Source organism: Peromyscus californicus, unplaced genomic scaffold (assembly GCF_007827085.1).
Source record: "Peromyscus californicus insignis strain IS unplaced genomic scaffold, ASM782708v3 Scaffold_8__1_contigs__length_139910024, whole genome shotgun sequence".
In the NCBI taxonomy this organism is placed as follows: domain Eukaryota; kingdom Metazoa; phylum Chordata; class Mammalia; order Rodentia; family Cricetidae; genus Peromyscus; species Peromyscus californicus.
The window spans coordinates 14,809,179-14,822,143 of NW_026294606.1; positions in this window are offsets into that span (position 1 = coordinate 14,809,179).

The following is a 12,965-nucleotide window of genomic DNA, read 5'->3' on the forward strand; positions in this document are numbered from 1 at the left end:
TGACACGGCCAGAATTTTGTCATCTTAGTGATTCTGAGTCCTACCAGGTTGGCAACACCAACCATTACAAGTCCACCCCTTGTCAATTTGACACTCAAACCCACCACTCTTAAACTTTTCTACCCTTGGAAGCCTTATTCATTTATTCTTTATTATTATTCATTTCATAAAGCATTTGCAAACTCTTCCCAATTTCAAAATTTTCCCAAGGTATAAGCACAGAGTCTCTGCTGAGTCTCAGGCAATCTCTTAACTTCAAGGCCCTGTGAAATAAAAAAAAAAAAATACAAGTTACATACTTCTAATATTCAGTGGTACAGAATAAGTGCTCCCATTTCAAAAGTGAGGATTGGGGCATGGAAAGGAGACTCAACATTTAAGAGCACTCGCTGCTCTTACAGAGGACCACAGTTCAGTTTCCAGCACCCCATCAGGTGGTTCACAGTTACCTGTAGCTTCAGCTCCAGGGGACCTGGTGCCCTCTTTTGGCCTCTGTAGGTACCCACATGCATGTGAAAACACATGGGCACAAATAAAACAAGTCTTCAAAACTGAGGATTAGAGGCACAACTAAGTAAGATTGAATCAAAGCAAAGCTGTAACCCAGCAAGCTGAACACCAAGTCTTGATCCAGCACATGGCACAGTGGCATCATCTAGGCTCCCACAGCCTTGGGTATCCCCTCCTCTCCACTTCTGCTTCCTGCAGCCCACATGGCCTGTCTTTTCGTTCAGTTCCACCCCATATCTGCAGCTTTCCTCGAGAGGCATCTCATAGTCCTGGCATCTTCAACATCCTAGAGTTGCAACTCTAGGCTCTGCCTTCACAGTTTCACACAGTGGGCTTTCAAATCTCTTTGAAGAGAATCTGACCACATCAGACATTGTCTGGTAACAGCTGCTTTCTAGGACTTTAGTGCAAGCCTACCAAACGCTGAAACTCTTGCATCTTGCATGCCGACAACCAGCACTAAGTTCTGCTTCTGGCTCCCCTCTACCCCAGCTGCGGTGGCTGTGTGTACCAGGGTGGTCTAATCACAGGAGACACTTCTCTAGGTTTGTTTTCAAGCAGGAAACCTCAGTGGCATTCACAGGCCAGGCTCTTTCCTTTCAAACGGATTTGTGGTCTACAAGTTGGAGCCCTCCATGGGTGGGCTCTTGAGGTCAGGGTACCTTCCCCATTGTCCTGGTGATGAGCTGAGGTTTCTCTTTAAGTGCGTTAATGTCTGTAACAGGGACAGCTGCATTCACAGCAAGGCCTCCAGTGGACTTTGCACTCCCTCACACTCTTTTGCTCACTAAGCTGCACACTTTCCATCTTTTCCTGCTCCAGTTTCTACTTTGTTTACTGTAGACTTAGAAGAGCAGACAGTGACCACAGGCCGAATGCTATCCTGTCTTGAAACATCCTCCACCAAGCAAATTAGTCTATTGCCTTTGAATTCAGCCTCCCTCAAGTTTTTGGAACATGGACAGACTTCAGGCAGATGCTTTGTCAGAATATCACACACATGACCTGTAACCCAGTTCCCATAGAGAGAGTCCTTGTTCCCCTCTGAAACCGCATGAGCCAGGCCCTCACAGTTTCTCTCCACATTCTGGTCCTCTAAACTCCCACCAGAATGGCCCATTAAGCTCTATCTACAGGAGAATTCTAGGGCTTCTCTAGCCTGCAGCTCTGAATTCCGACATTCCCTTTCCTCTTGCCAGCTCATTCTAAAGGCCCAAGAACCACATGGTCAGGTTTCTCACAGAATAGCCCTGCTCCTTGGTACCAATTTTCTGTATCATTTACTTTTTCCTTTGCTCAAAAGCAACTAGAGGAAGGAAGGGCTTTTTTTTTTTTTCCCTCACAGTGAGAGGATAGGTCCTTCAGGGCAGGAGAGGCATGGCATCAGGAGCGTGAGGCAGCTGGTCACATGGCATCCACAGTCAGGCAACAGAGCGCTGAGCTCTGAGTGCTGCTGCTTGCTCAGCTTAACGTTTTTCTTCCGTCCTGGACTCTCTGTTGTGGGATGGTGCCACCCTCATTCAGGGTGGGCCCTCCTTGCTCAGTCCGTTCTCCCTGGAAACTCCCTCACAGACAGGCACATGTTCGTCTTCTTAGTGATTACAAGGTGACAGTTCAGGATGACATCAGGAAAGATTTCTACATCCACGCGCACAGGAGATAGTGTAAAAGGGCTGGAAAGGTGGCTCAGAGGTTCTGAGCCCTTGTTGCTCTCCCAGAGGATCCTGGTTTGATTCCCAACAAATGGCTCACAATCATCTGCAGCTCCACTTGAAGGAAAGAGTGTAAAACCATGGAGAGGAGGGTCCCACACAGGGGGCAAAACCCAGCCTCTGTGTCGGCACTCAGCCAACTGGCCACCTCACCTGGCACACCATCCCCACTATGCCCAGAACACTGGCTTCATCCCCACTGTGCCGAGGACAAGAGGTCAGCTTGCTGCAGGCCAGGCTGGGCTGGGGGTCGGAATCGTAATTCATCTCGCATGGCGCATACTGAGGCACACAGAGAGAGTACACCTGCCTGAAGTCACACAGTGAGTGAGAGGTCAGCTGGGTTCACTCCCCGGTCACCCATTTGTTCACATGCCAGGCACGGCTGCCACACATCCTGAGTGCCAGCCTCACGGGGATGGGGGAGTGGGTGCACTGGATGCCTCGTGGGCTTCTGGGATCAGAGGTACTGGATGCTGCCTGTGTCTCTTGGTCCTGTCAGTCACACTTCCACCCTTGCTTTCTCCTGCTGACATCGTCGTTCCCCCCACCCCAAGTGCAGGCTCAACCTACCAGCCTGCGAGCCGGCCGGTGGTGGCACACGCCTTTAATCCCAGCACTTGGGAGGCAGAGCCAGGCAGGTCTCTGTGAGTTCGAGGCCAGCCTGGGCTACAGAGCAAGATCCAGGACGGGCACCAAAAATTACACAGAGAAACCCTGTCTCGAAAAACAAATAAAACAAAAAACCCTACCAGCCTGCAGAAACAGCTGACCTCCTGCTACCTCAGGGCCTTTGCACGTGTTGCTGCCTGTGCTGGGACATTGGCAGGGCTCTTTGTATGAGACCTTATATGGCCGCCTGTGAGAGCCCCAGTCCTTCCACCATCCTGCTTAACTCTTAGCCTTCTTGTTTATTCTATTGCCCCATGTGACGTTGGCATGCCGAGAGTGGGCTGGGATGGCTCAGTGGGTAAAGTGTCCTCTCAGCAAGAATGAGGACCTGAGTTTGGATCTCCAGACCCCACAGAAGAGTCAGGTATGGCAGAGCACCGAGCGCATCTGTAATCATAGTGCTAGTGTAAACAGATCCCTGGACTCATTGGCTAGCCAGCATACCAAATTGATGAACTCTAGGTTCAGTGAGAGACTCTGTCTCAAATGAGAGATTGATGAAGACACCTGATATTGACCTCTTGACCACCACACACATGTGCACATGCACACGCATAGGCACACATCCACATGAACACACACACACACACACACACACACTCACACACACTCACACACACAGGATACAGCCTCTAAGCAGGACCTGGCATGCAATGGGAGCTCAGTGAACAACTGCAGGGAGCCTGGAAAGGCCCAACGTGGCCCCTGAATACTTTGTATGTGGACTTCTCAGGCAGATGGAAAAAAAGAGAGAGAGAGAGACTGCCCAAGGTTGAGGAGGCCTATACTCCCCTGACTCATCCAGGCTTCCCAAGGCATCGGAGACAGCTCTTGCTCACATACCAACTTCCACTGTAGAGACAGGGGAACTGAGTCCTAGACAGGTCACTATACCCTAGGTCCATACCCAAGGTAGATAGGAACTTGGACCCAGTGGGTCAGACTCCATACATGCCTGCCTCTCACTCTCCCGTGGAGGCAGTAGGGCTGGCCCGAAGCCTGAGGTTGCCAAATTCTAGTTTCCTAGCATGCAGGCCACCAACCCTCTCTGCCTGTGTGGTCTCTGGGTTGGACATTAAGCACCCGTTGCTCCAAGACCTTTCTTGCTGCCCTTTAGCAACCAGTCCAGGCAGTGGGTGTCCAGGGAAGGGAGAAGCTCACTTTGTCTCTGGACAGGTCTTAGGGGCATGGCGGCGAGAAGTCTGGGCCCAGCCAGCAGTCATGACGGCTGCTGTATGGTGATTCCATGGCTAGATCCTTCAGTGGCTGCCTTGAACTGTCTTCCTTGCAGGGTTCCCCATGGGCATGGGTGAGGCCAGATGTCCGTGGGTGGGTCTAAGCCTGTCTACCTTCTCAGTACTGCCAGGCAGTCCTCCCGCAATGCTCCTTCCGTCCTCATCAATCACCATAGGTGGAGCATTCCTGGGGAGGAGACTGAGAGAGAGGATCCACCCAGACCACAGGCTCCTTCTCCCAGCCCTGGGCTCCACCTCTGATTGCTGGGGTGTCATGATGCCAGGGCTGCAGGTCTGGGTGAGGCAAGGTGGGAGGCAGTAGACCAGGGCAGGCTATGGGAAAGCAGTAGCCTCCGCCAACATCCTACACATTCCAGGCGTCCTTGGCCCACCCAGCCCGTGGGTGTCTGAGTTGGGTGCCTGCTCTCAGATGGGAGTTCTAACCCAGCCTCCAGCAATCCTCCAGAAATCTGCTTCTTAACCACTGGGACAAGGTGTGGTCACACAGCAACCCTGCATCACCATCCAACCTATCAGTTCGCCTTTGGATCCTGAGGACTTCCAGACCTCTTCCTGCTGGGCCATAGGAAACACATACCCAGAGGCTGTCCTGGGTAGGAGCATTCCCAGAGGTCTCTGAGGATGGTACCCATCCTCTCTGCCATCTTTGCTCTCCCTGTGCTTGCAAAGCCAAGGATGTGCTGTCCAGAGATTGGACTCACCCATCTCTGACCAGCTGGGGCAAGACTCAGGCCTACAGGAGACTGTGCCAACAGGTGATACAGGAACATAAATCATCTCAGAGAAACATTAGAGGCAGGGCATGCGTCACTGCAGCTCTTAATTCTGGGAAAGTCAGGGGTATGCTAAGAAGTGGGCTACCCACTCTGCATCCATGACATGGACAGGACTAGCAAGTACCCAGTTCCTTCAATCCCAGGGATTGGCTCAGGGTGGCACTGTGAGCCAAGATGAGGGTACTGTGACCGTGGGGGGAGCAAGCTACCCATGAGTTCAGGTCATTTTGGAGCCAGAAGAAAGAAGCTCTCACTGAATTCCAAACCGAAGCAAGGAAGACAGGCTGAGCTCTGATTGCACCTCAGACAGAGATACCAGAACATCGATCTCCATTAGACCTCCTACAAACAGGTGAGCTGCCCACACAGCAGTGGCCAACAGGGCCTAATCGATATCTGTTAGACTCTCTCACCTTGTCCACGTCGTCTCCCGCACCTAGAACCCAGGTTCACAGCACTCCAGTGAGGAATGGGACCCTTCTTCTCCTGCCAGGGCCATGCCTGCCCTCCAGGAAGCTTAGTCTTCGGGGTCCCATCAACCCACACAAACACTGCAGCCCCTTTCCTCATGAGTCTCCATCCCAAAAAGGAGCTCAGCTTTCCTTTCTTTATCAAAACTCATAAGATGTAAATTATTACCCCTTTTGAAGAAAAGCAACTCCTGTCTCCAAAAAACAACTAGAAAACTATTGACAACCCAAACGCCCATCTGTTTCTAGGGGAGATAGTTTCTCATCTCAAAGTAGCCACCTCCAAGAGTCAGGGAGACTCTGAGTCCTCTGTCCTTGCAGAGCCTCATGGGAAAGCTCCTGTCCTTCCCCACCTACAGAGGAGGACCCTGTTGCTCCTTCCAGGAGCAGACCCTGCAATATGGGTTCGGGCTCAAGGAATTTATCTGGAAGGCAATTAAGGGGCAAGGCGGAGAAGGACCAGCGCTAACACAGGTGTAAAGTGTTGAATGGTGCCCTCCGACTCCTGTCATCCTGGAACCTCAGAAGAAGTCACTGCCGTGATTTGTGAGGTGTGGGGCTTCAGTGAGGCCCAGGATGGTTGGGGATACTTGGACCAGAACGGCAAAAAGACAAAGTTTATTACAGAGCCCAGAGAGTAGCGCATCTTACAGGGCCAGAGGGAAGAAGAGAGCATTTGGGACCTGTGTCTTTGCCGGGGCCCACAGTGCTGTAGAGGAGAGTCTCCTGAAACACTAGATGGGCTCATTTGAAGGTCTCATAGGGCTAAGTGCCAGGGACTCGGGTGAGGCTGTCACATTTGGGTCAAAATACCTGACAAGGGCAAGTTAAAGGAGGAAGGGTTTATTCTGACTCGGCTTTAAGGGTACAGCCTGTCATGGTGGGGAAGTTGTGGCAGCCGGAGCATGAAGGCCGGTGCTCAGCTCACTTTCTCCTTTTTATTGAGTTCAGGACCCCAGGCCATGGGATGGTGTGACTGACATTTGGAGTGGACAAATCAGAGGTGTGTTCCAATGGTGATTCCTCATCTAGTCAAGTTGACAGTGAGGATGGACCATTGCAACTGTCAGGGCCAGAGAAGTGGCCGAAGGGCCTTATCTGTCTAAAGGAGGAACTGAGGGATGAATGCCTCCAAAGGTGCAGGTCCCATTGTCTGAGCCCGGACAGGGCAAAGGATAGCTACCAACATGGGAGGACCGGGCCTATAGCTTAGCTGGTAGAGTTCTTGTGGCATAAACCAGACGACCATGCCAGTAACCCCAACAACACTCAGGAAGCAGAGGCAGGAGGATAAGAAATCCAAAGCTGGTCTCTATTGTGTAATAAATTCAAGGCTAGGCTGGGCTGCATAACATTAGAGAAAGAGAGTGAGTGAGAGAGAGAGAGAGAGAGAGAGAGAGAGAGAGAGAGAGAGACAGACAGACAGACAGACAGACAGACAGACAGACGCAATACTGATTAGAAAGATCCTTAAATCCAATGGTTTGTGTTTTTCAAAAACAGAACACCATGGCCCTACTGCAGCCAAGGTCTGTGTTGATGTCTGTGGCTCCTGTTGCCACCAAGGGCCGTGTGGATGTCCAGGGTCAGGTCAGCCACCTGAGTCCATGCTGGTGTCCAAGGGCCATGCTGCAGCTGGAGCCATACAGATTTCAGTGGCCTGAGCTGCTACCTAATGCCATGGTGACATCCAGGCCAGAGCTGCAGCTGAGGGCCATGTCTGGGTCTGGGTCTCTATTGCAGCCAGGGTCTATGTTGATGTCCAAGACTTCTGTTACCATCAAAGGCCATGTGCACGCTTGAGGTCTGGGACTTTAATAGTGTCTGAGGGCCATGCTACCACTAGGGCCATGCCCATCTGAGTGACCTGCACTGCCACATGGGGCAATGGTGACATCCAGACCCAGCTGCTGCCAAGGACCATGTCTGGGTCCGTGGTCCTACTGTGGGTGGGGTCTGTGTTGAAGTTCAAGGCCCGTGTTGTCACCAAAGGTCACATAGAAGACCAGTGTTGGGACCACAACCTGTGGCCTTGTTGGTATCTGGGAGCCATGCTACCACCAGAGCCATACTGATCTGAGTGGACAGTGTTTCCACTCAGAGCCAGGATGTCGTCTGGGCCTGAGCTGCTGCCAAGGGCCATATCTAGGTCCATGGTCCAGCTGCAATCGGGATCTATGTTGATGTCTGTGGCCTGTGTAGCCTCAGGGGACCATAGGAACAATGCATGATGAAATCAGAGGGTCATGCTGAGCCAGCCCCACCTCTCACCGGACACTGCGGCAAAAGAGTTGGTCCTTGCACTCAGGAGAGATGGTCCTACCCCTCACCACAGTCAAGGGAAAACTGACCCTGATGACTGGGACTGACCAGCTCAGCTACTACCCAGGCCCACAGCTGGGCCTTGGGTTGGCCTACTCTAACATCTACCCCATCTAGGACCTGCTAGAACTCCTGAAGGAACTGGTCCTGTGGAACGATACCTGCAGGATTTCCATGACTCAGGGTGGCCACGGGAGATCCCAGAGGAGTTCCGGTGAGGATCTAGTGAGGATGGTGTACCAGAAACCAGAGGCCTTGAACCAGACCAAGGACACATTGCAATGAACATTTGCAAGTAAAGCTGATAGGACAAAAGTGTACCATGTGACACACTGCAGCTCCCAGTGCCACCAGGACTAATGAAGAGGGGTTGGAGAGGCGGGAAAAATGGAGACACGAAGAGGTTTTTATGTTTTGTTTTGTTCTTGTTTTTGTTTGTTTGTTTGCTTGCTTATTTAGTTTTGGTTGTTTTTTTTTTAAGTTCTCTTTTGGGGGGTGCTACAGGGGCGAGCGGAGGATATGGGGGGACTGGAAGGTGAGCAGAATTAGAGTGTATGATGTGAAATTCCCAAAGAATCAATATAGAAATTTTGTTTAAAAAAAAGAAAAAAAGAGGGCATGTAGAAATATAGAATGGAGGCCATTGGACAACAGAAGCAAAGAGTGGTGTGATGGGACCACAAGCCAAGGACTACAGAGGGTTTCCTGGAGTCAACAGAAACTAGGAAGACACAGGAAGAATCATTCTTGAAGGTTTCAGAGTGTGCCCAAGCAGAAGCCTCAATGTTAGACTTGTGGCCTCTAAGGGAGAGAGTAAGCTCCCATGATCCTAAGCTGTCAGTTTTGGTAATGGGGCACAGCAGCACTACATACTGCTGTTGATTGTGTTACAAGCGTGGTGGGGGTGGGGGCAGGGGTGATGTGTTGCTGTCACAAGTGCTTGAGAGTGTGAGCGTAGCTTGGGGGCTAGGTAGTGTTGGAGGCCAGGAGAATTTCAAGGGGTGCTATAATGTGGACATCGGCAATTCCCCCAAAAGCTCACTTACTGAAGGCCTAGTCCTCAGTACAGTGCCAAGGGTGGGACCTTTAAGAGGTAGATCCTAGCCGGGCGGTGGTGGCGCACGCCTTTAATCCCAGCACTCGGGAGGCAGAGCCAGGCGGATCTCTGTGAGTTCGAGGCCAGCCTGGTCTCCAAAGCGAGTTCCAGGAAAGGCGCAAAGCTACACAGAGAAACCCTGTCTCGAAAAACCAAAAAAAAAAAAAAAAAAAGAGGTAGATCCTGGTGGGAGGTCTTTACCTCACTGGGGCGTCTCCTGGGAAAAGACTGTGGGACCCTAGTCTCTCTGTTTTGAGAAGTGACCTCTTCCCGTGGTTCTCAACCTCTGGGTTGTGACCCTTTTGTTGTTCAAATGACCCCTTTCACATCGGTCACATATCAGATATCCTGCAAATTAGATATTTACAATTCATAACAGTAGGAAAATTACAGCTATGAAGTAGCAACAAAATAAATTAATGATTGGGAGTCACCATAATATGAGGAACTGTATTAGAGGGCCTCAGCATTAGGAAGATTGAGAACCACTGCCTCCTCCCGTGTACACACTTACCATTGGTCTTCCCAAGACCTAGGCTGACGCAGACATCATGTCCTTGAATCTCCAGAGTTGAATGAACCTCTCTTCTTCATAAAATTCACCTACTTTGGATTTTTTCTTTTTCATATAACAGGACAAAATGCACTAATACAAGGAGCTTAGAAACTCCTAGAGCTATGGCTTGAAGGGTGTGGCCTGAATGACCTGCCCACTTTAAGTCTCTGGTATTTGAATATTTGGTCTCCACTTAGTGGCTGTTTGTGGAGGATTAGGAGGTTAAGGCCTTGCTGGAGGAAGAACGTCACTTTGAGATTTCAAAAGACTCACGTCATTCCCAGTGTCCTCCTGCCTCCTACCTGTGGATCAAGATGTGAGTGAGCTCTCAGCTGTTCCTGCTGCCACTCACGCCTTTGCTCCACCCCCATGGACTCTGACCCTCTGAAACCAGAAGCCCAATTAAACGCTTTCTTTTATAAGTTGCCTTGGTCATGGTGTTTTGTCACAACAACAGAAAAGCAACTAAGATAAATGTGTGTCCCCAACAGCGTGTTGGAGATTTAACGACAATTTCAACTGTGTTGAGACCTTGAATTCCAGCACTCAAGAGGCAGATGTGAAGTAAGGCCCTCCCTTCCACCATGTGATTTGTTAACCACTTTCCCATGCAGGTAGAAGGTCCTTGTCAGATGCCAGCACCTGAGTGTTGACTTTCAAGTCTCCAGAGCCATGAGAACTACACCACTGTTTATAAATTACTCAGCTTGTGTTATTCTGTTACAGTAACACAAAATGGAGTAAGAAACACACCAATTGCCTTCAAATGATTCTTGTAGCCAAATGGCCAAAACTGCATTTAAAAGTATTCAATATCCTTAGCCATCAGGAAAATTGAAATTAAAACTACTTTGTGGTACCTCCTCACTCTAATTAGAATGGCCATCACCAATAAATCTGACAATAAAAGTTAGACAGGATGTGGAGAGAAAGAAACTCTTATTCATTTTTGGTAAGGTGCCAATTAATTAATACATCCATTGTAGAAATCGGTTTGGATATTTCTCAAAAAATTAAAAATAGTACTACCATATAACCCAGTTATTCCACCCCTAGGCATATACCCAGAGAACTACATACCATATCCTAGAGATATTTGCACCTCACATTTATTGCTGCCCTTTTCACTACAGCAGAGAACTGGAACCAATCTGCTTGCCCATCAACAGATTAATGGACAATGAGAATTTGGTAATACATATAAAGTGGAAAATGCTATTCAGCTCTAAATAAAAATGAAATCACAAAATTTTCAGGAAAATGGATGGATAATATTAAGCAAAGTTACATAATCTCAGAAAGAAAACTGTGTGTTCTCCTTCCTATGCAGAATCCAGCCAGTAATAGATATATAAACAAATGTACATGTGGGCACAGTATAATAGAAAGATAAGAGAACAAGAAAGCCTAGATGTTAGAGGTGAGGAAGAACTAAGTGTAGATAAGGCATGCAAGTTACTAAAGAGGATAAAAAGCTAATGATTTTTCCAGTTCTAACTTTGTCATTGATTTTTGTTTGTTTTCATGGTGGATAAGTGTATAAAAACACACTCATACTGAAAGTATAAAATCCAGTGCAACATCACAGCTTCAGAATGGTTGTTCTAACTGCATAGAGATTTGTTAAGTCTTTGGATCAGGTTAATTTTGTTGTGTGATTTTTTTTAAACATTTTTTTTTCTTTTTTTCGAGACAGGGTTTCTCTGTGTAGCTTTGGCACCTTTCCTGGAACTCACTTTGTAGTCCAGGCTGGCCTCGAACTCACAGAGATCCGCCCGCCTCTGCCTCCCAAGTGCTGGGATTAAGGCGTGCGCCACCACTGCCTGGTATGTTGTGTGATTTTTTTTTTCTACTTTTTAATAATTATGTTTAAGGGTTTTTTTTAAGGGTTAAGAAGTGATTGCTGTAGAAATGTGGACATTTATTTTAAAGTGTTTCTGGTGAGGACTCAGAAGAAACGAGAAAGCTCTTGGATGCATCTGCCTGGAAGCGAATGTTAGCAGAAATGCCAAGATGCATCGAGCCTGCGGGGCCCTAGAAGGAATGTAGCAGGCGCTGGCTGTCCTGAAGGCGCTTTCTAGAGTGGTGGAAAGCTGGGCGGGCAGAAGGAAAGCAGAACTCATGAGCGGTGAAGTTGGACGTCTAACCAAGGAGTGCGTGCTTCGGGCAAGGTGTGGATGATGTGGCCTAGGTTCTCCTGGCCGCTTGTAGTAATCGCTGGGCAGTAAGTAATCACACTGATGTGTGACAAAGCTTCATGGGAAGATGCAACACACATGTCTACTCCCCGCAGACAGGGATCCCACGACAGACCACCAAAGTCCAACTTAGTGAACCAGTGAGTTTTATTGGGGTCACTTACTGGAGAAGAAATGACTCAAAGACAGCTGCATGACCAAGGCCCACCCCAGCATGCATGACAGCTCACAAAGCTGGGAAACCTGGAGCTCCCTGCACAGCCTGCGGGGACTTCAGGAGGCTGGAGAGTGTCTTTTCCAAGTGACTCATCCAAACTTCTTCCAGGCAGCTCGGCTGGTCTCAGAGTCTTGGCAGCTCCTCTGAGAGTCTTCTTTGTAGCTCAGCTTCCTTTGAGCTGAAGAGACTCTCAGCTTTCACTGCTTACACTGGCAGGCAGGGGCCTGGTGAATCTGATCAGTTTCATGGACTTCCTGAAGCTATTTTGAGTTGTGTATCTACCTGCTTGAGGAGCTTCCCTGCAGGATGGAATATTTCAATCTCAGAGGAAACAGACAAGAGGAGAGAGAGAAGCTGAGGAAAGGAGTGATTGGGTGGGTCCACAGCCTGTCCAGATTGCTAAAATTAGGAAATGCCTTGTTGAGAAAGGGTGGCGCACGCCTTTAGTCCCAGCACTGGGGAGTCAGAGGCAGGCAGATCTCTGTGAGTTCGAAGCCAGCCTGGTCTACAGAGCGAGATCCAGGACAGCCAGAGATGCACAAAGAAACCCTGTCTTGGGGTAAAAAGAAAAAAGAAAGAGTGGTCTGAACACAATGCTGAACGTGTTGGCCATTACTTGTTGAGGAAATGAGGGTATGGCCCATGAGTAATGGTTCATCTCAGAGTCCGAGAACAGAGAGGAGATCTAGAAATATCTAGAGGCAGGGGCTCTTGCCGGAGGGCGTCCATGCATTACTCGGGACACTGACAGGTTTCCTGAGACTGTCACAACAGGAGAAACATGGCTAGCTTGGACTGGGAGGCATAGATGGGTGAGGTGAATGAGCCAGAGCTTGGAGGGCTGCAGAGGCAAGCTGGAGAAAGCAGACGGTTAGTTGCTACCAAGGCCCCAGTGAGCAGGGTCACTACCATGGACTCAGGGGACAGAGCATCAGGCCATGGGGGATTGCTCCAAGACTGTAACTCCTAGTGGAACTTGTTGCAAGGGTTCAGATTTACCTTGGACCAAATTACTCTCCAATCATCATCTCTTCTACAACTATAACAAAATACCCAAGGTAGTTAACTTACGAAGAATAAAAGGCTATTTTGGCCTACCGTTTTGGAGGATCTGGGATGAGCTGTGTTGTTCAGGGCAGATCCTCACTGGTGCTTCAGGCCTTGGTGGAGTGGGAGATCT